General features: G+C 32.5%; 1 pseudogene; it reads right to left on the bottom strand.

Moving 5' to 3' along the window:
• Positions 1-1,746: 1,746 nt before the first annotated feature.
• Positions 1,747-24,780, bottom strand: LOC120173513 (annotated as a pseudogene).
• Positions 24,781-25,934: the final 1,154 nt, after the last annotated feature.

The raw sequence follows: 25,934 nt of genomic DNA, 5'->3' as shown, positions 1-25,934 counted from the left end.
GGATTTGTTGAGTTAATCGATCGAAGGAAGAGACCAAGAGGGGGGTGAATTGGAAATAAAAGTTTCGGTGGAAGCTCTTGCAGAAAATTGAAAATATTTGCACAGTGATTTAGAGTGGTTAGACTTTCTCAACCAAAGTCTACGTCCACTACCTTAGCTATCCACATTAAGGATTTTTCACAAATTCACTAATTTGTCTTCTTTTGAGGACAAAGAGTAATCTTACAAATCTCTCAAGAATTATACCCCAAATTCTTAAGAACACTCTCTCCCAAAGAGAATAATACAAATTTTGCAAACTTACAAGAAAATCCTCACAATGCAAGATGTTTGCACAATTCTAGAACAAAGAAAGAACACTCAAGAATAATACAATTGAGCACAATAAGTGTTCTTGAAAGAAAAAATAAATATTGAATGAAATAGGCTTGAAAATGCTCAAACTTGAGGTTTGATGCTTTCTATTTGATTATCTCTTGATTCTTTTTTATTGTTGTTTCTTGTTGTTGATTAATGGCTTCTAAGTTTGTTTAAATACTCCTTCAATTGATTCTGAACGTTGGGGATAATTAGTGGAGTCAATGAAGCCGTTTAAGTGTGAAAACAATTAATAAAACTGCTTGGAGCGCGGGGGGAATCGATACCCCCTCATAGGGAATCGGTTCCTACAGTGTAAAATTCAAATATTTTGACCATTGAACAGGGGAATTCGGTATCCCCTTGGGGGGAATCGGTTCCCTCCTAGCATTCTGTTATTTCTCGGAGCCAAACCATTCAGGGGGAATCGGTACCCCATTGGGGGGGAATCAATACCCTATTGGGGGGGGGGGGAATCGGTTCCCTCTGGGCAATCTGCCCATTTTGGTTTGATTTTAATTAAGAAATGATTTTTGACTCGATTAAGGCTCGAAATACTTTGTAAATTTATTCAAAATATTTTACACTTTAGTAAGGATTAAAATGAACTTTGAAAGACTTGGAGTAATTTTTGATATTCGAATAATTATATCGAATATACTTAGAAAATATTTTGTAAAATCTTAAAATTCATTTAACTTAATTTGTTATATCGAAACATCAAAATGTTTTCAACAATCTCCCTTTTTTTGATATAACAAAACATTTTAGTAATTTTAAGATTTTCTAATTGAAAATAAATTTTGAAACCAAGTTTTGAAACTCCCCCTTACTTTAACACTTCTCCCCCCTTTTTGTTAAATCAAAAAGACTCTAAAACATTTTTAAACAAGGTTTTGAAAAATTTACCCAATTGATATTTAGAAATTTAAAGCTTAAGCTTCTAAGATTACAATCAAGAGAAGATATTAGCCATTAGTTTCATAATCAATATTCATAAATGAAAGTGAAATGGTAAAATTGGTCATATATCTAAAATGATGTAAATGATGCATAAAATTAAAATTTAAGCAAATCCACATATATAGATAAGTTCAAATCATCCAGAAACAATATATAACAAATTCAAACATCCAAAACCAAAGTAAAACAATCCAAACGCATTCAAAATGTTGAAAATAATAAGGTCGAAGCTAAGCAAGAAAGCAGGGCCTAATCGTCCATCGGTGGATCAGGAGGAGATAAGTGTGTCCAAATGTTGGCCACATCACGTGAAAATGCATCGAACCTCTCGTCCAAAGTGTCGAAACGACAATTCATCATTTCATTGGTAGCAATCAAATGTGATTCGATGGATGCAAACCTCATATCAAGATTCTCTATAAATGATCAGAAGTATAGAGGCACTTGATCTTCTTGTTGTGCTTGCTCCTCGTGCTGCTCTGGCTCATCATCGGCTTCGTCAGCTTCCGGAGGTTGCTCACTGGTACGAACCCATATACCCGTTTCTTCCTTGACCTTCCATCCTGATTTAGTTAAAGAAAAGAGATTGATTTGATTTTTGAGTGGAAAAGCGGCATCAAGGCCAACCCTAAGCTCGACTTTTGAAAACAGATTACTTAGAATGCAACTGTAACTAGAGATGAACAGAGTTTCTTGTTAGGAACAAGGTTTACGGTTTTGATAATTTCGGCAAAGATAATCTGAGGTAGGTTTATTTTAAGATTATTTTGGCCGCAATATAGCCAAAAGAGATCCAAGGCTCGCACTATCCCTTCGTTTATACTGAGAACCTACCATTTATTTTTCATTGTTTAAGCCTGCATTATCTAATCCTAATGCGTTGATTATATAATCCGGGTCAATGTAAAAGAATTGTCTTAGAAGATAGGATCGTATTCCTATGGTTGCGGTGTTAGCCCGATTTTGAACGAAAACAACATTAGAGTAGAAGATACGAACGAGTTGATGATAAACTATTGGTTCAAGTTCGAAGGGTTTATCAAATTTACACTCTTGTAGGCTAGGAAGATGTCAAAATTGATGTCTAACATGGCTTGAAGAGATGGATTCGTTCTTCCCGATTTTATAAGACTCAAAGTATTGAGAATACCTAAAGAAAAGATTTTGTCTACGACCGAGTTCATTGAAGCACAAATTACGAATGGTCATATTTGGATAATCGAGATTAGGATTAGGAATTTGTTGGATAGGAGGAGGATTTGGAGGTGAGTTAGGAGGTTGGTTTGATCGACTAGAGAAAGGTCTAGAACGTTTGTGAGACATAATGTAAGATAATCGGAATGGAAAGAGTAACCTGCAATTTTAAACACATGTATGTAACAAATATCAATCCCAAAACTCAAATGAGTCCTCAATATTTCAAGGTTCTCTAAAAACAATCCTAATGGGCAAAGTTTTGAAAAACTATTGAAAAATAAAGTTTGAAAGTCCTAAACGTATAGTTTTCATGAAAGACAACATAATTGAATCAAAAACATCATTAATTTTCGAAAATAATTTTTCTATTTTATTTCAAAATTCTCAGAAAACTTTGAAAAATTGTTCGTTTTGATGAAATTTGTTGTAAAATCTAGTTTCTAAAAACTAAACAATCAATGCCCGATATAATGTTCAACCTACAACTAATTAAAACTAGTCCTAAAATCAAAAATTTATAAAATAGATGTTTTAGAAAAATACATTGAATATTTTCGGATTTGAGTGAGATTGGATGAAGTTTGCACGATTTTAATGATTCTAGCAGGTTTATGAGATAAAATATGAAGTGATTCCGACTATAAATCGATGTTTTGAAGCAAAGTAAGATTTAGGGAGATAGAGAGAGTGAACGGCGTCAAAGAAGAAAAGAGAGGGTTTGAGAGAATATGCAGTTTGGGCGTTAAAAATAACAGACCCCGTGGGGTATCGAGTCCCTCCAGGGGAATCGGTTCCCCTTCAAAGGGGGAATCGGTTCCCCTTCAAGGGGTATCGATTCCTTTTGCACCCAAATACTAAAAATATGATTTTAAACACTCAAAATGTTAAATTAATTTGCTCTAGTGGTATTGACAACTCATATATTGAAAAATAATCATGTTCACTCAATCAATTTTATCCTTAAACTACATTTGAACATAAAATTAATTTTCACTAAGAATCATAATCTCCCCTAACTAAAAGCAAAGAATACAATAAAAAATTATTATTATTATAAGCATTTTTCAAATCTAATTTAAAAAGTTCTAAACTTATTTTAAACACTAATTGAAGATAGGTCGATTAAACCTAATTCTCTCCTAAGTGTCCAAAATCTTTCTTTGTCTAAAGGTTTTGTAAAGAAATATGCTAATTGGTGCAAAATATCAACAAATTCTAGAACTACATATTCCTTAGCGACATGGTCTCTAATGAAGTGATGTCTAATTTCAATATGCTTAGTTTTAGAGTGTTGGATGGGATTTTTAGTGAGACAAATAGAACTAGTAATTTCACACTTGATAGGATTTGTACCTACTTCAATTCCATAATAAAAACGTTGTTGTTTCATCCATAAAATTTGTGCGCAACAACTACTGGTTGAAATGTATTCCGCTTCAGTGGTAGATAATGCAACACAATTTTGTTTCTTTGAAAACCAAGAAATCAACATATTTTCAAGGAATTGGCTAGTACCGGAGGTGCTTTTCCTATCTAATTTACATCATCCATAATCCGCATCAGATAAGGAATGCAAGCTAAAGCTAGAGTCTCTAGGATACCAAAGTCCTAAACTAGAGTGTCCTTAAGGTATCTAAAGATCCTCTTAACAGCTAGTAAATGTGATTCCTTAGGGCATGATTAAAATCTAGCACATAAGCAAACACTAAACATAATGTCCGATCTACTTGCAGTTAGATAAAGCAAAGAGCCAATCATTGACCTATATAATTTAACATCCATACATTTACCTCCTTCATCTTTGTCAAGATTTGTTGATGAACTTATTGGAGTGTTGTGAGGTTTCCCATTTTCCAGTCCAAACTTCTTGAGCATGTCCTTGACGTACTTAGCTTGATTGATGAAAATTCCATATTTTCTTTGCTTGATTTGAGCCCCCAAGAAATATGAGAGCTCCCCCATCATGCTCATCTCGAATTCACTTTGCATTAGCTTAGAAAATTCTTGGCAAAGAACATCATTAGTAGAACCAAATATTATATCATCAATATAAATTTGAACTACTAATAAATCTTTACCTTTATGCTTTAAAAACAATGTAGTGTCAACCTTCCCTTTTGAAAAACCTTTTTTAATTTAAAAGTTTGACAATCTTTCATACCAAGCTCTAGGAGCTTGTTTTAAACCATAAAGAGCTTTTGTCAATTTAAAAACATGATATGGAAATTTTGAATCTTCAAAACCAGGAGGTTGTTCCACATACACTTCTTCTTTTATAAAACCATTTAAATATACACTTTTAACATCCATTTCATATAATGTAAATTCATTGAAACATGCAAATGCTAATAACATTCTAATTGCTTCAATCCTAGCTACAGGAGCGTATGTTTCATCATAGTCTATGCCTTCTTCTTAAGTATACCCTTGAGCAACAAGTCTACCCTTGTTTCTCATTATATTACCACTTTCATCAAGCTTATTCCTAAATACCCATCTAATACCTACAACAGATTTATTACTAGGTCTTTCAACTAATGTTCATAGTTTACTTCTCTCAAATTGATTTAACTCTTCTTGCATAGCCATAATCCAATGTTCATCATTTAATGCTTCTTTAATATTCTTAGGCTCTATGCGTGAGATAAATGCAATATAATTACAAATATTTCTAAGAGAAGATCGAGTTGTTACCCATTTGGATGAATCACCTATTATTTCACCATCCTTGACATAGTTGTATTCCCTTGGGTAAGAGACTTCCCTTTCTTCAATGGTTGGATTCTCGAGAGGATCTTGAGTTTCTTCATCTTTGTTTCTTCCTTTGATGATGGTTCTCCAACGTCATGTCCAACGTCATTTATGTTTAAATACCTACATCATCATTTACACAAGAATCCTTCCTCGGAAGGGGATTATCATCGAAAACAACATGTATAGACTCTTCTACAACTGAAGTTCTTTTATTAAATACTCGATAAGCTTTAGAATTTAAGGAATAACCCAGAAAAATTCCTTCATCACTTTTAGCATCAAATTTGCCAAGATTGTCTTTACCGTTGTTTAAAACAAAACATTTACATCCAAAAGGATGAAAATAACTAATGTTAGGATTTTTATTTTTAAAAAGTTCATATGGAGTTTTGTTCAAAATAGTCCTAATCATTACTCAATTAATAACATAACAAGCAGTATTTGTGGGTTCAGCCCAAAAATATTTTGGTTTCACAAAGCATGGTTCTAGCCATTTCTTCTAAAGTTCGATTTTTCCTCTCAACAACTCCATTTTGTTGAGGGGTTCTAGGTGCTGAAAAATTATGACTAATACCATTAGAATTACAAAATTCAGTAATTCCAAGATTTTCAAATTCAGTTCCATGATCACTCCTAACACTAGTTATAGAGTAACCTTTTTCGTTTTGGATTACTTTTGAAAACGTGATAAATTTTTCTAATGCTTCATCTTTAATACTTAAGAATAGAACCCAAGCATATCTAGAATAGTCATCTACCAATACAAAGGCATACTGTTTTCCACCCAAGCTAGTAGTTCTAGATGGCCCAAAAAGATCTAAATGGATCAATTGTAAAACTCTACTAGTGGATACGTCATTAATGGATTTATAAGAAACTCGCTTTTGTTTTCCTTTAGCACAAGCATCACATATTTTATTATTATCAAATTTTAGCTTTGGCAACCCTCTAACTAAGTCTCCTTGAATTATTCGTTGCAAAACACTCATACTAGCATGTCCTAGTCTCCTATGCCATAACCAACTATCATGCTCATCTTTAGCAACTAGGCATAAATTAGTCATATCTATAGAATCTAAATGCACCATGTTCTATGACCAACAAGCATAATCCGATTAGATGCAATGTCAATGACTTTACAACCATTAATATCAAACATGACATTGAATCCCTTATCGCATAATTGACTAATACTCAATAGATTATACTTTAATCCATTCACATATAAAACATTCTTAATTTGTATGGAAGAGGTATTACCTACAGTGCCTATACCTTCAATGTGACCTTTTGAGTTATCACCAAAAGTCACATCTCCTCCATTTTTGGTGTTGAGCTCTATGAACCAGTTTTTGTCTCCGGTCATGTGTCTTGAGCGTCCACTATCAATGTACCATGAGTTTGAATTTGTTTCCCGTGCCTTGTAGCAATGCTCCTTTTCCTACAAACATAGATTAATTTTTTATTTTTGGTACCCAAATTCTTTTGGGTCCATATTCATTAGTTTCCAAAATCCTAGTCCCCTTAGATATCCATTTCTATAGGATATCCTTATCTTTAGTAGTAATGAGTTCTTTAGAACCCATATACTTCTAACAATTTTTCCATTAGAGGTTCTTCGGGGACCTCTATGATTGTAGTTTTTAAAACATTTTTCCAACAAAGTTGGATTTTGAATTTTCTTCATTTTCAAAGCGTTTTGTTCAAACTTTATCAAAAGAAGCTTTAAGATCATCAATTTTGTTTTGATGATCATCATTGACATTTGAAAATAAATTTTGCAAATCAATATTTTTCTTTTCAAACTCTTCTAGTTTGATTTGCAAATTTTTTATTTTACTTTCAAGATCATTGTTGGTTTTGGACATAAGACTATTTTCACTCTTTAATTTTGAAATATCATTTTTGTATTTTGAAAATAAAGTCTTATAATCCGAAGCCAACCCATTATAATCCTTTAATAACTCATCATAAGATAATTCATCCGAATCAAATGAGTTAGAGGTTACCTTAGAATCTTCCCCGAATGTCATCAAACACAAGTTTTCTACTTCTTGTTCCTCTTCATCGGAGCCTTCTTCGTCGCTCCATGTAGCCACATGAGCCTTGTGCTTCTTCTTGGATTGACACTTTTTTTCAATTGAGGGTAATCGTATTTGACATGCTCTGGCTTTTTGCATTCGTAGCAAATGATCATGTTCTTCTCTTTTGGTTTAGTTTTAAAGCCTTCATTTCGTTTGAATTTTCTTCCTAGGTTGGGCCTCATTAATTTTCTGAACCGTTTGGAAAATAATTCCATTTCCTTGTCATCATCATATTCATCCGAATCATTCTCATCTTTTGTGGATTTGAGAGAAACTCCAACGTTCTTCTTCTTCTCCTTCTCCTTTGGTGTCTTATCAATATTATCGAGGTCTACCTCATCTTGAAGCATCATTTCATGAGTGAGGAGTGAATCGATTAGTTTTTCAAAGGTTAAGGACTTTAAGTTCTTAGCCTCGATGATTGTTGTCTTCTTTGATTGCCACGATTTTGGAAGTGAGTAAACCAACTTCCTCACAAGCTTTTCATTTGGAATGATCTCTCCATATGATTTGAGACCATTGACAATCGTGGAAAATCTATTTGTCATAGCTTTGATATCTTCATCCGGTTTCATCCTGAAATTTTCATAGTTATGAGTTAAAAGAATAATTTTAGATTCTTTTACCTTGTCGGTGCCTTCATGAGTGACTTGTAGTTTGTCCCATATCTCCTTGGTGATTGTACAAGATGAAACTCTGTCGTATTCATCCGGTCCAAGAGCACAAAAGATAATATGTATAGCTTTGGAGTTAAGCTGGAACATTCTTGTCTCTCCTTCACTCCACAATATCGGGTGAGTGGAGGGTTTGATATATCTATCTTCTATGACATTCCATGCTCCCATGTCACTTTCTTGAATGAAGTACATCATTATATTCTTCTAATAAGCATAGTTAGCTCCATTGAAGAAAGGAGGCTTGTTGACGAGCATTGAATCGAGAACGAAGTCGGAGTTTGAAGCGCGACCATTGATGACTTGAATATCGATGTAACTCTTCCCGAATCGACTCAAGAGGCGATTAAACCTTCAAATGAGTAAGGCTCTGATACCAATTGTTGAGTTAATCATCGAAGGAATAGGCAAAAAAGGGGGTGAATTGGCAATAAAAATTTCGGTTGAAGCTCTAGCAGAAATTTGAAAATATTTGCACAGTGATTTAGAGTGGTTCGACTTTCTCAACCAAACTCTACGTCCACTACCTTAGCTATCCACACTAAGGATTTTCCATAAATTCACTAATTTGTCTTTCTTTTGAGGACAAAGAGTAACCTTACAAATCCATCAAGAATTATACCCCAAATTCTTGAGAACACTCTCTCCCAAAGAGAACAATACAAATTTTGCAAACTTACAAGAAAATCCTCACAAGGCAAGATGTTTGCATAATTCTAGAAAAAAAAGAACATTCAAGAATAATACAATTGAACACAATAAGTGTTCTTGAAAGTAAAAATGATTATTGAATGAAATAGGCTTGAAAATGCTCAAACATGAGGTTTGGTGCTTTCTCTTTGATTCTCTCTTGATTCTTATTGATTGTTGTTTCTTGTTGTTGATTAATGGCTTCTAAGCTTGTTTAAATACTCCTTCAATTGATTATGAACGTTGGGGATGATTAGTGGAGTCAATGGAGTCGTTTAAGTGTGAAAACAATTAATAAAACTGCTTGGAGCGTGGGGGGAATCGGTACCCCCTCATAGGGAATTGGTTTTTGTAGTGTAAAATTCAAATATTTCAGCCGTTGAACAGGGGGAATCGGTTCCCTCCGAGCATTCTGTTATTTATCGGAGCCAAACTATTCAGGGGGAATCGGTACCCCCTTGGGGTGGAATCGGTTCCCTCTGGGTAATCTGCCCATTTTGGTTTGATTTTAATTAAGAAATGATTTTTGTCTCCATTAAGGCTCAAAATACTATGTAAATTTATTTAACATATTTTTACACTTTAGTAGGGATTAAAATGAACTTTGAAAGACTTGGAGTAATTTTTGATATTCGAATAATTATATCGAATATACTTAGAAAATCTTTTGTAAAATCTTAAAATTCATTTCACTTAATTTGTTATCGAAACATTAAAATGTTTTCAACAAGATTTAATAATCTCTTAATTACACAAAGGCCCCTCAGCTATAAATAGCCAAAAACCCAAAAAAATTCATTTTAAACCAAACCTAGGAAAAAAAAACATTTCTTCCAAAACACTCTCAACTCTCCCCTAACAGGTCGAAATCCGGACAGCGCTTCGGTGACCAACCACCGTACCGACCACCGCTCCGGCGGCTAGAAAAATCCAAGTCCTATCACAAGCTTCTTTTTAACCCCATATCCCAAAACCAAGACCCAAATCTCCTAAAAAAAAACCTAAATGGCGTAGATCTACGCCTAAACTTTCAGATTTTTACCTTTTAAATCGGCTTCCTTTCGAAATCCAACGAGCCATGACCTACGCTTCTCCTTCTTTTTTGCGAGTGGTTTTCGTGTTTGTGTTGTTATTTCGATTTGTATTTGCTGGTTTTCTTTTTCTTTTTTGTGTGTTGTTGCTCAGTTTTTCTTGTTGTGGTCGCTTGTTGATCTCGGTTGTTCCCCCTCTTGGGGTATTTATACTCCACCATAGAATGATGGTTTTCGATCATCTCAAGATGGTGCAGCCTCGGTGATTGTGTTCAGTTGGTTATTTATCACGTTCGTCGAGAATCATGGGGACTATCAGTTGTTATTTGCTTCGATTTGGCCGTTGTTTTTGTCCCCAAAATTTGACAACTGATTTTGTCCCATTTGTTGTGATTCTGGTTTGTTACGTTGCCCAGAAACTGTTTGGAGGTTGTTCCCGAGCGTTTGGCCGATCTTGGGGTCTGATCTTGGTCGTTTGATTGGGTCAGATCTAACAGTACAGATCTGGCTGCGGTGTGATGACATCTTAGGGTTTAACAAACCCTAGTCTCCTGACCGCTGATCATCTCCTTGATCTAACGGATTATATTTGTGCGCCGCCTTTTGCTTAAAGTTAAAACCCTAATCAAATCTTAGACTCCTTTAATCTGGGTGGGCTTGATGGGTTAGGTTGCCTACCCGGTTGCGTACCCCATACCCCTGTTGGACCTGGACCGAATGAAAAAATAAAATAAAAAACAAATAAAAATAAATAAATAAATAATATATAAAATATAAAATATTTTCAAAAAATATATATTTATATACATGTTTTCAAAATGTTTTCAAAAACTATATTATATATATTTTCAAAACTATATATTATATATATTTTCAAAATATTTTCAAAAACTATATATTATATATATGTTTTCAAAATATTTTCAAAAACTATATATTATATATATTTTCAAAACTATATATTATATATATTTTCAAAATATTTTCAAAACTATATATTATATATATGTTTTCAAAATATTTTCAAAAACTATATATTATATATATATTCTCAAAATATTTTCAAAAACTATATATTATATATATTTTCAAAAAAAATTATATATATTATATATAAATTAAATGGAACTTCGGGGGAAAATGAGTGTCTACACTAATCTTGCTTGATTTCAAAGATCCCAAATTCTAGGGTTTTTGTTCACATTAGGGTTTATGAAATTGATGATGAATCTTGATGTTTTTGAGGTTGTAGATTCATATTCAATGTAACATCCTCCATATCGGGTTAGTGATTAAAGTGTAAGATTTTAAAATGTCAGTGATCAAATTAAATTAATCGAAAAGTGAAGGAATTAATTAAAGATATTGGGTAGGATGAATTATTAAGTGAATGAGAACTAAAAGGGTAAAAGGGTCATTGAGCAAAGGTAATAATTAAATAATAGATAATGAGTATTATAATATCCAAGTGAAAGAAACAAGAGTTTCCAAATAACTCTTGATTCTTCTTTCTTCTTCAACGTGAAGAGCCCAAGCTAATGTGAGTTTAATTTCTCTTGATTAATCCTTCAAATTCAAGCATGGTTTTAATTATGGAAGCCTTAAGAAAGATTATAGAAGGAAAAAGAGGTGTAGAAACTCAAAGAATTGTAAGTTAAGGGAGATTAAAGGTTAGAAGCCATTGAATGAAATATTGGATTAGAGGTCATAATAAGAATTAGAAGTTGGATTTGACTTGTTATCAAGCTAATTAAGAAGTATAAGGTGATAGAATTAAAGTTAGAACATGTTGGTATTTGAGTACGATTCTTGAATATCATGTAAAAGATAGGATTTTGAGTTTAAGGAAGTGATTATGGAGTAGAAACGAGTTTAATTATGTGTATGAAAGTTAGGAATATTAATGGAAGTGAAGTATGAGGTATGGAGCTGAAAATGAAGGGATTTTCGAGTTCAAAAATGTGATTTCTGGGCAAGGGGAATCGATACCCATTCAAGGGGAACCGATACCCCCTCAAGAGAACCAGAATTTACAGAATGTCAAGGGGGAACCGATACCCCAATAGGAGGGAACCGATTCCCCCCTAAAGGAAAATTGTGAATATGGGTTTAATAAGTTCGTTTAAGTTGCTAGTATCCGATTACAAGGTGTAGGTATCTAATGATTGCCTCAAAAATGTACATTTATGTAGATTTTACGCGTAAAGCAATTCCGGAACATTTGGCAAGTAAGATCGATCAAGGGAAAGATAAGAGATTGGAATTGACTAGTGAGGCCAAGGTGAGTGCATATTCAATAGTATATGGTGTGATGGGAATAAGACTTGCAATGAGTCTATTTCCTGAAGTGTTACATATGAATTCATGATTAAAGGCATGAGTTGAATATGAGTGTATGTATGTTTGATTATCTGAATTGATATATTTTGTATGTGCCATGTGGTTTATGTAAAAACACGATTAAGTGTTATTAAGAGAATATAAAATAAGTTATGAAATTATAGGAATATAGAAGATAAGTTGAGAAATGTAGGGAAATAGAAATAGATGTTTATTAATAGTCATAGGAGAACAAATATAAGTAATATGATAATGAAATATAAGACTATGTGAATACATGGTTATGAGATAAAATATGTAATAATAGGAAAATATGATGAAAGTGAGTTTATGAGAAGTGATATGAGCTAGGTAAACATGGGTAACAGTATATGCATAATGGAAACATGAGTTGGACAAGTACATAGTGGTATGATTTATTATGAGAATTAGTATAATGGATCTATATGAAAAGATTATAATGAATATATGAAATTGAATTAAGTAAAGAGATTAAATTAGTCCCTAAATTAAAATACTATTAAATGATATATGTTTAGAAATACGACATAATTTATAATCTAAGGGAATACAAAGAAATGGAGCATAAGGTAGATAATATGATATCCGTTATTATATATCTATATGATATATGTCATCAGGTAATATGAAAGGACTCTGAAAATTGATATAAGCTATGAGAAAGTGTTATAGGTGTTTCTATGTGTTATATGAAGCATATATGATCATATGTGAACAAGATATGATATGTATGTTTATATGAATATCTGAGAAATGATCTAAGCTATATGATATGATATATGTGATTATGTGCACTTTGGGATATATGTTGTATGATATGGATCTATGTAACTACGTGAGAAAGTATATAAGCTATGTGACATGTAAATATGACTCATATGAAAATGTTCTATGAGTAATTGAACTATGTGTTATGTGAAATGATAAGTATAAAAGAAAATGCCCATGTTATGTGTCTTGAGAGCTATGGTATAGTTGGCATGCCAAGAGTCGAGGGTCTATGTGGTCCTTCGGGACATATATGTATTCTTTGGAACATGTGTGAAGTCTGGTGAGACACATACTTGATCCTTGGCATATGTATATGATTCTTAAGGAATGATATGTGGTCCTTCGGGACATATATGTATTCTTTGGAACATGTGTGAAGTCTGGTGAGACACATACTTGATCCTTGGAATATGTATATGATTCTTAAGGAATGATATGTGGTCCTTCGGGACATATATGTATTCTTTGGAACATGTGTGAAGTCTGGTGAGACATATACTTGATCCCTAGTATATGTATATGATTCTTAAGGAATGATATGTGGTCCTTATGGACATTATTATATGGCACTACGGTGCAATTCTACGCGGCACTCCGGTGCAATTCTACGTGGCACTTCGGTGTAATTATACGAGCTGTGGTGACAGCATAGTGCACAAACTCTATAGACTCACATATCTATAGTTCTCACATGTGTACATGGGCTTTGAAAAGAGAACATAATTTGATATAATGATATGTGTATTTCTCGTGACATGGTAGAAGTGCATATATGTCATGGTGATATGAGATGCTATGTGTTTATATATTATATGATTATAGAAATTAGTAATGTATTGTGGTTTATTAAAATATATATAATATGTTTATATTCATTATATGTTCATATGACGGAATTGAAGTAATGACAAGGGAATTAGTAAGGATAAACAGGTTGGTGATATGAGAACAATGTATGTGATATATGTATATGATGTGTGATATGATGTGTGCATGATATGATACATGCATGATTAGTGGGTATGAATTCCATTAGATGTGTTTTCTTTATGCCTCACTAAGTCATCGACTTAGCGTGTGAGTGTTTCACACGCAGGGTACAGAAAGTGAATATGGAAGCTGTGAGGAGCAATACAGGTCAGCATCTCCCTTACAAGATTTTAGATCAGAAAATAAATGAGTTAAATGATTTTTGTTATTTTGAATATAGTTGGCATGTACTAATTGATTGAGTTAAATATGATCTGATCGATTTTGGTTATTGTGGTCAAATTATGTAACTAAACTGCTTTTACTCTAAGGAAAGTTTTAAATTTTCTTTGAATTTTGTCAAGAGTCAAAGTTTGAAAAGTCAATGTGACACATCGGACTCGTATCCGGGTTGGGTACGGGTTGGGGGGTGTTACATTCAAGCTTGTACGATGTTCAATCTTCCTAGAACATGTTCAATCTTCCTAGAAACTGTTCTTTAAGATTCAACCAAATAATAACTTGGGAAAACTTTGTGTTTTGATGAAATTTTATTAGGGCTTTGATTGTAGAGATTTGGTAAGATTTTATGGAAGTTGATTTCATGTTTGAATCGAATCAAAATCGAGCAAAATCATGAAAACCTTACTTTTAGAAGTTAGAACTTTCGGCCATGGCTTGTATGGATGAGAAAAATTATGGAAAAAATTTGTAAGAGATGGAAATGATGTAGGAAGTGTTCTAAAATTCTTAGAAAATTTAGGGACCATTTGGAAATTTTTGAAAAGTCGGGGGACCAATTTAGTAGTTTTGGAAAAATAGTGGGTTATTGTGTAATTGTTCTATAATTGATGTACTATGCTGGAAATTGCTTTTTGGGAATTAAAAGGAGTGTTAAAATGTGAAATTAGATCATTTTGGAAGTTAGGAAAGTTTGGTGTTTTAAACGAAATATTCAAATAGTTTGGAGTGATCATTTGTAATTATGCCTTTGTATATGTACTAGGGTGGTAATTATTTCAATGCTAGAATTTTTGTATTGAAACTTTGAGTGGTAAAATGGTGAAGGACCATTTTATATAAGTTAGAAAAGTTGGTGCCAAATTAAAAAGGATTAATAAGTGTTAAAATATTTGGTGGTGAATAAGTTTCAAGTATGAATATGGATTAAATGGAATTTGAATGGTCAACATTTATGTTGTGACATGGAAATTGTATCGAATAAGCATCGAGAAATTTGTTAGGAATTTATTTTCTAAAGTATGCCTATATTAGTAAGATTCTAACATTTTGTTTGAATTTGTGTATATTTGGTAATGGTGTCCATTTAGAGATTGAGTGCTTGAAATCAAGATCAAATATTATTAAAGCTAAGGAGAAGCTTAAGGATGAAATGGAAAATTCCAAGGAAGGTTGCAAGCTAAGGACACCAGGTGAGAACAAATTTAATTTGTACTTATGTTATCGAACAAACATTGGCTTACGATGAGCCAGTGAAAGAGTTACTATGGTAAGGAGTGACTCCTAAAACGTTATGTTATTTGTGATGTATGCATATATGTGCATTTGGGAGAGATAATAGAATTAGTGAACAAGTTGAAAATGCAAATTGGCGAAATCTGATTAGAATTTATGTTATGGATAGTAAGTTTAGAAAATCACCATAAATTCTACAAGAATTATTAGAGGATGATTTTTATACCGTTGGACTAATATACCATTCTAGTTTTGTTTATAACAATTAGAAACCGATTTTGAGGTGTAAACTAAAAGATATGAATTTTTAACCGAGGATAGGTCAGAAAATGGGGTAGCAGATTCTGCTCAAAACAGATTCTTTAGGTCAAATTTGAAAATTCACCATAAATTGTACATATTGAACTAGAAGGGGTGCCTTATATGGATAGATTTGTATTTGAGTCTAGTTTCCATTGGTATAAACGTAATACTTTTTAAAGGTTTATATTAATACATAATAATATTTCTTTAAAGGTAGTGAAAACTGTTAGGATATGAAATTATGAGAAATTTTGGTTTTAACCAAATTAGAAGCAAAGGATCAAGTTAAAGCTTAGTGAGACTTATATTTTGACTTGTATATAATGTAAAAATGAGTGCAATGTATGCATAATATTAGACATGAATGTTTTATACATCATTGGGTAGGAGTTGCAATAAATCTACCTTGTTTATATTGGCATGATATTTACGTCATTTATCATATATTTGACATATTATAAATATGTCAAGGGTTGAACATAAAATGCATTGATCACTGATTATTACTTATGATATTTATCATGAATGATATTTCAGGTATGAACAACCCAATGTTAAATTATGATAATATACTTTGACATGGATGGATCAAACAAAATAGACTATATGCCCAAGTAAGTTATTGAGGGATACAATATAGTGGCGTGCCATAGAGTATAGCAGTTGCAAGTTTATATTAGCACTAGTGTGTAAGGATACTAAGTGCAGGTTCATATTCGGATTAGCACTAGGGTGTAAACCTAGTGTAGGTGTTGGGCACAACTTATGTGTCATATCTGGATTAGCACTAGAGCCTTAAGCTTAGTGCATGTTTAGCACTATAGTGCAGGTTTTTGAATCATGTACCCAGGGTCCTCAAGGTTTAAATTGGGATATGGTTTATTGGTTAATAAATGATATACAGACAAATAAGCTTACGAGCTTATGGGATAAATAACAAGTATATTGGTAAGAAACTTTATATTCGGTTATATCATGTTATTTTATGGTAACATGTATGGTATACAGGTAAAGTGATCATATTGCATTGAATATTGTTACTCATTTATATTTATATGTTGTATTGCTTTGAATATTTATATTATTGCCTCACTAAGTGTATACTTAGCGAATGATGATTTTCACGCGTAGGAAAAATGAAGAAAAGGAGTAAGGAGCTGAGCTTGGCATCAATCACCAAAGAAATATTTACAGGTAACAATGATGACATCCTACTATGTTTTAAAAGTTCTAACTGGCATGTATACTATAATGAAATGTATGCAAACTTTTACTATAGTTAACAATAAATAAATTAATAGTATGAATAAATAATGTGATATTAAACTATGCTTAAATAAAAATTAATTTGGGTTTTAAATCAAATGTAATGGACAATCGTATTTCTTTTATGAAACATAATAGAACTGTTTATCACTACTTGAAACTGGTTTTGAATTAGTAATAAAAAATCTTATATAATGATTTCTCTTTGAATAATTATTTTATAATAATTGTTCAAGTTATAAAACTAGTGATGTTTGAATGAAACAAAATTTTACTCAATTCGATTAAAGAAATGTTTTAAATTTTTGATGTGACATCTATAACTCGTATTGGTTCGCATATATGGGTTATGTGTGTTACACTAACGCTCTTGGTAATTCTTTAAGTGGCAGCTTTCTTGTTGTCTGCCTCAAGGATTAAAGGTACTACACGCATGATACTTATTAGTTTTTGAAATGTTAACGGAGATCATTACGATTATTCTTATATAAATTGAAGAACAAATCTTCAAGAGCTAAATACAACTATTCTATGTAATTTTCAATCATGCAATCCTTACCTGGGAGGGGTTGAGTTCAATGACCCTCAGAGGAAGTTTGTCTTACCAATTCATAGCTTACCATTTGGACACTGCCCTCCGAGTTTTATTGGCTATGCAGTCAACATAATTACAAGCTTCCTTAGTCATATGACATTCATTCATACTGTCAAGATTTGAAATTTCTAATCAATTAAAAGTTATTAAATACTTTAATCCAATTACCATTTCAACATTAATTACACAAAATACATTGATACTTACTAGAAGTACATATATCCACCCAATGGTTGCTTTCAATTTTCTTCAATGTTGATACTCTCAGACTCCATTTCAATGTCATATTCGCGAACAACGATTGCACTTTCTACCTATTATCGGTCTCAAATGCTTCTTTACTTCAAAAACCCCAAACCCATAATCCTAACCCGTATTTATGAATACCACAATACTAAAAAACTAGGGTTTCAACAACATACCCTTCGATTCAATTGCATCAACAAATAAACAACTACACTTTCAAAAATTACTTGCTTCTATTTCACAGCAACTAATATGCTTTGATTTCAAAAAATACAGTTGTCTTCTATCTATTTCTCTAGTTTGGGGGTTCATTTGATATATTTACTGGTTATGTTATTTATATTTAATCGATACCATTAGATTACCGAAGTCTCGATACTTTTGTGTAAGGTATCGATACTTTCGAGATTTTTTCATTTCTTTTCAATTCCTAAAGTATCGATACTATGATACATATAGTTATAACATTATTGATACATTCAACATATCCAATATCTAGTTACAGTTTTTTCAAATTAAAATTAGTTTTGTTAAACTTCAACCTGTTATATTATCATGTATCGATACATGTGTCTAAGGTATCGATACTTTGTAGGCGCTATTATTGAAATTCTTTAAAATTCCTAAAGTATCGATACTTTGGTGCATATACTTATAAAAGTATGGATACAAATTTCAACCATTCCGATATCTCTTTACTGGTTTTTGTCAAATTGAAACCGGTTTTGTCAAACTTCAACCTGTTATATTGTCATGTATCAATACATGTGTCTAAGGTATCGATACTTTTGAGACATTTTCCTTTTTTTTTCATTTCTTTTAAATTCCTACAGTACTGATACTTTCGTACAAATAAATATATTGATACAAATTTCAACAATTTCGGTATCTCTTTACTAGTTTTCTGAAATTTCAACCAGTTTGTCAAATTTCAACCGATTTTTGTCAATTTCCAATCGGTTTTGTGAAATTCGTTACATGTATAAAAGTATTGATACCTATATAAACAATATTGCTACTTGTATTTACGCCTATTATCAATATATCGGTAGAATTTTACCGTTTACATTCTAAATTTACCTATAACTTTAAAGTAATAGGTTTCAAAATTTCGCGTATTGATACTTTGTGCGTGCAAATTGTTGAGAAGCACATTGAACTAAAAGTATTGATACCTATTCAAAACATATCAATACTTGATGTTTATGCCTATTATCATTAAACCGATAGATTTTCACCGTTTACATTGTAAATTTACCTATAACTTTAAAGTATTCGATTTCGAAATTCCTCGTATCGATACTTTATACATGTGTATCGATACCTTTTTTAGTGGAAATTGTTTGAGATGCATTATGGAATAAAAGTATCGATAATATATAATAAATATCGATGCTTTATGTTTACTCCTATTATCATTAAACCGGTAGATTTTTACCACTTACATAGTAAATTTACGTATAACTTTAAAGTAATCGGTTTCAAAATTTCACGTATCGATACTTTTTACGTGCAAATTGTTTGAGATGCATACTGGAATAAAAGTATCGATACTATATAATAAGCATCGATACTTTTTGTTTACGTCTATTATCATTAAACCAGTAGATTTTTACTATTTACATTGTAAATTTACTTATTACTTTAAAGAAATAGGTTTCAAAATTATAAGTATCGATACATGTTATGAACGTATCGATACTTTGTGCGTGTAAATTGTTTGAGATGTATACTAGAATAATAAGTATCGATACATTATATTTACACCTATTATCATTAAACCAATAGATTTGTTATTGTTTATATTGTAAATTTACGTATTACTTTAAAGTAATATGTTTCAAAATTCTAAATATCAAAACTTTGTTGTCGAAATTATAAAAATTGATACTTTAATAATGTGTATCGATACATTTTTTGCGTTCAAATTGTTTTACAAGCATACCGAAATTTGGAGTAGTTTTAAAATACTTTAATAACTAGTATTGATATTTCAACAATCCTAAAATATAAAATACACAATTTCTTGTAGTATGGGTATCGATACAGAAACGTAAGTATGGCTACAGAAAGGGTTAATTACCCCATTCATACATGAATTATACCCAATTCTTAGTTTCATACATAAAGTTTAAAAATTCTCGATTAACTACATAATGTTTTCTGCCGTTAACGGATTCATCCACTTTCGTCACGAAAAGTGATGTGGAACCCTCTGACCTATAACAAACTGACACATGGCACTTTAAAAACATGTTTTTATTTATTTTAGGTAAATTACACCATTTATCATTCAACTATCTTCTTATTCCTATTTTAGTCACTAAAGTTTAAATTTTTTTAATTTAATTATTAAACTATTTATCCATCAGGGTCGCTCATTTTTTTAGTCCTAACCCGGCGGTTTCTTTTTCTACACAGCTTGTTGTTTTCTCATCATCTTCTCAAAAGCTTCAACCGCAGTCGACACTATTTATCCATCAAGGTCACTCACTGATGCCATGACCTTATTCTCCAAAGATGGAGGCTTTGCGTTGGGTTTCTTCTCTCCAAGCACTTGCACGAAATGATACCTGGGAATCTGGTACAACAACATCCCCATGCAAACTGTTGTTTAGGTTGCAAACAGGGTAAACCCAATAAAAGATTCCACTGGCATTTTGAAGATAGTAACCAGTGGCAGAATTATGGTTCAAGTTCAGAACACAACAACTGTTTGGTCGACTAATACAACAGTGAGTGTTTATAATCCAGTATTGCAGCTACTGGATTTCGGTAATCTTGTTGTCAAAACTGGAAATGAAAGTAATCTAGAGAATTGCTTATGGAAAAGCTTTGATTATCCTTCTTGTTTCCATTGGGAAATTGTCTTCTCTAGTCGAGTTGTCCAATATTCCGGTCGAATCTACAGGTTGTTACCGGTGTCAATCTCACAACTGAAGGGCCTTCATTTTCTTGCTATAAGCAAGAATTTCATCTCCGGGAATATTCCACTACAACAGAGGCGGCTTAAAACTCTTGATCTCAGCTACAATCAGCTCACCGGAGGAATCCCTCGTCCCCTCCTCCACTCTGCACATTGTCCTTACCATTCATTCTGCCTACAAATTTGATCGCATTAGATATCTCGATTATTCTAGTCCTACAATCGGACAAAAAACCGACTGACATAAGAGGAGCAGGACACCGTATCGAATGGGTAACCTTCATATTACCATAATTAAAAACCTTCATATAACCTTCCAAACCAACACTCAAAATCCTATCCTCCATCGATTCATCCCCACAATTTTCCTTCCTAATTCTTCCTACACAAATTGATGTAACAGTTTTATTATGACTTTTCATTGAATGAACCATCTTCCCACCCCCAACCAGATCTCATATCTTCATCGAATTCCCACTAGCAATTGCAATTAGCCCACCAAAAGGCAAATAAATCACATCTTCCAATGGTTTCCCATGATTCACTTAAAAAACCAACCTCGAATTCTTGACTCTAACCCACACCTTAACGATACAATCATAAGAACCGGTAACAAACAAATCAGAGCACACCGGACTACAATCTCCACACCGCACGTAATCCTTATGGCCCATCAAGTCCAAAACCACGCTTTCCTCAGCAACATCCCACCTCCGGAGAGAAAATGGAGCTTATCGAGAACCAGATACTTAACGAATCAGACCGGATAGGTATAGGACCGGAGACGATTAAGTGGGGTCTGGGTTTTGGCATCGAAGACTTGGATGAGATCGGAGAGATCGGAAACAGCTAAGAAGAGGCCCTCGGAACGGAAGAAAAGAGAAGAAACAACGTCAGAGAAGGAGGAGATGATGGAGGAAGGGGAAACATCTCCTTCGAAGAGGGAAAACGGGGAGAAGAGGAAAACGGAAGTGGAGTAGGCGGTGGCAAAAGGGTGGAGTGGTGAAGGGGAAAACAAAAGGGAAGAGATGGAGGAGACGAGGTTAGGGATCACCAGTATTTGAAAATTTAATAATTAAATTAAAAAATTTAAATTTTAATGACTAAATTAAGAGTGAGAAGATAATTGAGTGATGAATAGTATAATTTATCTAAAAAAATTAAAAAACATATTTTTTAATGTGCCATATGTCATGATTATAGGATTCTACATCACTTTTCGTGATTGAAGAGGGTTAATCTGTTAATCGAGAATTTTTAAACTTTATGTATGAAATTTAGAATAAGGTATAGTTCATGTATGAATGGGGTAACTAACCCATACAGAAACTATGCAATTTATGTTTCAAAATTAATATTTCGATACTTGGAGTAGGTGTACAATATTGTAATAACTCATTCATCTTCTATCAAATGACATGGAGCAATCAACCAACATGAAAAGCGAGGGAAATCCCAACCAACATAATTTTGAGGCACATGCTAAAAGATTGGATATGTGGAGAATGCCTTCCGGATCGAATCCAATTCATCCAACTCATGAAGATAAGATAACTGTAAACCGAAACCTTTTAAGAGAAACATAGCTGATGTAGAAACAAATGCATATTTAAAATCTCGAAGGTGAAGCATATGGTTTTTCAACATTTAAAGCATCAGAAGCATATTGGACTTATGATTGGGAGGTACACGGGAAATGCAACCAAAATTCTCGAGAATTGAACGGTACATCTTTTAATAATAATGTTACAGAATGGAAGATACACATAAATAAAAAGTATCGGTACTTGGAATTTCAAAACCTATTACTTTAAAGTAATAGGTAAATTAATAATGTAAACGGATAAAAGTGCTTTGGTTTAATGAAAATAGTCGTAAATGACAAGTGGTGATAGTTGTCATTTACGCCTATTTTTATTACACCGGTAGACTTTTACCGTTTACAATGTTACTTTATCTATGTATCGATACTTTATACATGTGTATCCTTCAATTTTTTTTTTTTATTATTACAAGTTGTAGCCTTCAATTCTCGGGATTTTTGGTTTCCCTTGGTTGCATTTCCTGTATACCACCCAAATCATAAGTCCAAAACGTTTCTGACACTTTAACGTTTGAGAACCATATCCATCGTCATCGAGATTTTAAATATACATATGCTTCTATATCAAGTATTTTTCTCTTCGACGGTTTTGGTTTACGATTATCCTATCTTCTTGAGTCGGATGTAATAGATCCTATTCGAAAGGCATTCTTCACACATCCAATCTTCTAGCTTATGCCTCAAAATTATGATGGTTTAGATTTCTCTCACGTTTCATGTAGGAAAGAAATAATGGAAATTATGATTAATTAATGATAACATGAAAATTGTCTAAGTTAATAAGAAAAGAATCTTACAAATGGCATTTGATGTTACCTCCCGAGGTAATGAGCATGTTGTTGTTTGAAGGGAATACAGGTTGACAAAGCTCGTATTTATAGTGGAGCTCAAATTGAAATTGAAATTGAAAACTGTATAATTGTTTCCTACTATTCAAGTAACACGTGTTATCAACCAAAAAACAGGGAAAGACAATACTGGTTCAAAGATGAGTTAATTCACAGAAATAAAGTAGTCACGTGAATGGAAGATAATACGAGATAGTTAGATTGGATTCTTTACAGTTCCTCATTAGAATGGAATATTTACTGTGTAAGTCACAGTTTGTATTGTGGAATATTAAAATACACAGTTTTTGTTTTATATGTTTGAGTACATTAAGATTGAAAGTAATGCATTATGTGTATGAATAGAAAATATACACACAATATAAGTAAACCAAACATAAAAAACAATGTTATACATAACAATGTTCTAATAGTCTCCCCGCAAAGAAATTAAATCGAAGAAAAAGGGTTATTTCTGACAAACTCTGGAACATTAGGCACATTCGACAAATTTTTCAAATACTCATGTATGTTTTCACCTTTTTCTGAGGACATATATAAATAATTGAAATTAGCAAACGAAACATGTTCAATAATGTAATAAGAAACCAATTTCGTATAAGTAGGCATAAATTTGTGTCATATCTAAAGCATTGTTGTTCTAAGATGAAGCGTCAAAGGGATGTGGACATATGTAACTGTATTGCTATATAAATACATAAATTATAAATGAACCAATGTATGAACATATAGCTTAACAGAAATAACATATGGTAAACATGTAACTTCTGTATTATAGATAATTTTTTCTACTGAATCATCCACCAACAGTGTATTTCATGGGTTGTATTGAGGAAACACATTCCAAACATCTTGCAGATCTTTACAGTATGTAACTTCATCTTTTTTTTTTTGCACTTTCCTTGATCCTGTTTATAGAAACAGTCAAACACAAATTTGTAGGAATCATAAACAAACAGAAGTAAGCAACGCAAAATGACATGCATCTTATCCAAATGAATATAAAGTGGTCACACAATAAAGGTAGTTTGTCAAGTGCACGATCAATGTTATGGCTGAGATTGTTAACAATTTCTAAGATTAACATCCAACTGTAAATTTTCCATTTATCTATAGTAATTCAACTGCTTAATAGTGCTTACCTCAACTTGGAAGACCAAATGGAAACAACAAAGTTTTCTAAACAAAAATAAAGAAATTCATATACACATGGTCTTAGTATAACATCTACAACATGAACAAAATGACATTAAAATTGTACGCTTATAGATTAAAATGATGTATAGAAATAAACAAATTTTCTTGTCGGTGGTGTTGCAGATACCATATATTTGTTTGGATCTTTATCCTCATCATCCTCATCTATGATGTCATCCTCTTCATTAGCACTTGGTTGTCCACCACTGTTATAATAAAAGAAAATAAATTTTACAACATGAAAATACTTAGAACATAAAGAATGAATTACCTAACTCGTATGATGTTGTTTACTAAATTCGTTACGCAAGTTGGAGACTTCATCACAAAATGATGAAATATGGGCTTGTATTTTCCCGAATTGGTTATTAATGCCCCCCACACGAGAATTAAAATGCTCCCAAAAATTAACCATTTACTTCATCACTAACTTCATTGTAATATCTTCTTCAGCCCTAGCATCTTCCATCGTAGCGTCTTCCATAAGTTATTGGTCGTCATTGTCAATGTGGTCCAACTGCTCTTTCTCTTGTCCTACTCCAATGTCATCTTTTTTACTCTAACTGACATTTTCAATAAATTAGTATCCGACTTTAGTCATGGATAACATGCCAATCTTCCGGGATAATTGAACAGGGTAGTCAAGCAAAAAATCCACTTCATTCTTCTTCAACAGGTGCGTAATGACATATCCATATGCAGTGAAGTTGTAATAGATTCACCCTTTCTGACTAAATTAAAAAGTGTCTCAAATATAAGTTGTGCAATGTTTGGAGTGGTTTTTGAGCTATACTTCACTAACCACCAATAATCAATATCTCGAATTACGAAAAATTTTCCATAAAACGAATAAATCGAGTGAACATTTTGTGTAACACTCTAGCCTCCACATTTAGGTGAATGGGGCTATTTCACATATTTATTTTAGGATCTAAATTAGTTTAATTGGAATCCCCATTTATTCTCCAAACATATACCCATGGTAATAGATTCCGGATATATATATATCCTTCCCCATTACATGAGTATTAATTCCGATAATATTGTTCCTACTAGGGTCACGGTGGAATGAATCATTATTGTAGAACACTCGAACAAGCTTTGGGAAATATTTTGGTTACACACCAAGAAATTAAGCCAACCTCAATCTGTAAATATATGTTTAAAATCAAATTTATATTTTTCATCAAACATTAAATCCATGTCAATAACACGTTCGGGACGAATCTTTCTTGCTTTGAAATGATGATAAAATTTTTCTTTCTCTTCATTGGTTCTAAAGTTTTTTGTATCAAACGAACTGATTTGGTCAAAAGCTCTTACTTGAAAAGAAGATCTTGGTTGTGAAGATGACCTTGGTTGAGAAGAAGGTTTTGGTTGAGAAGAACTGTGTCTCAGACATTTTGGAGCCACTTTTAGGAGTGAATATAGAGGTTGTCACATGGAACACAAGCACATTAAGGAAAAACAATATATTCTCTAAATAACTAAAACCCTAATTTAGGGCAAAATATGAATATTTTTTTACCGTTTACATTGTCAATTTACCTATTACTTTAAAGTAATAGGTTTTGAAATTATAAGTATCGATACTTATGATACGTGTATTGATACTTTCTGCGG

This window comes from Hibiscus syriacus, unplaced genomic scaffold (genome assembly GCF_006381635.1).
Source record: "Hibiscus syriacus cultivar Baekdansim isolate YM2019G1 unplaced genomic scaffold, ASM638163v2 tig00111954_pilon, whole genome shotgun sequence".
NCBI lineage: Eukaryota > Viridiplantae > Streptophyta > Magnoliopsida > Malvales > Malvaceae > Hibiscus > Hibiscus syriacus.
This window is presented reverse-complemented; position numbering and strand designations above follow the sequence as displayed.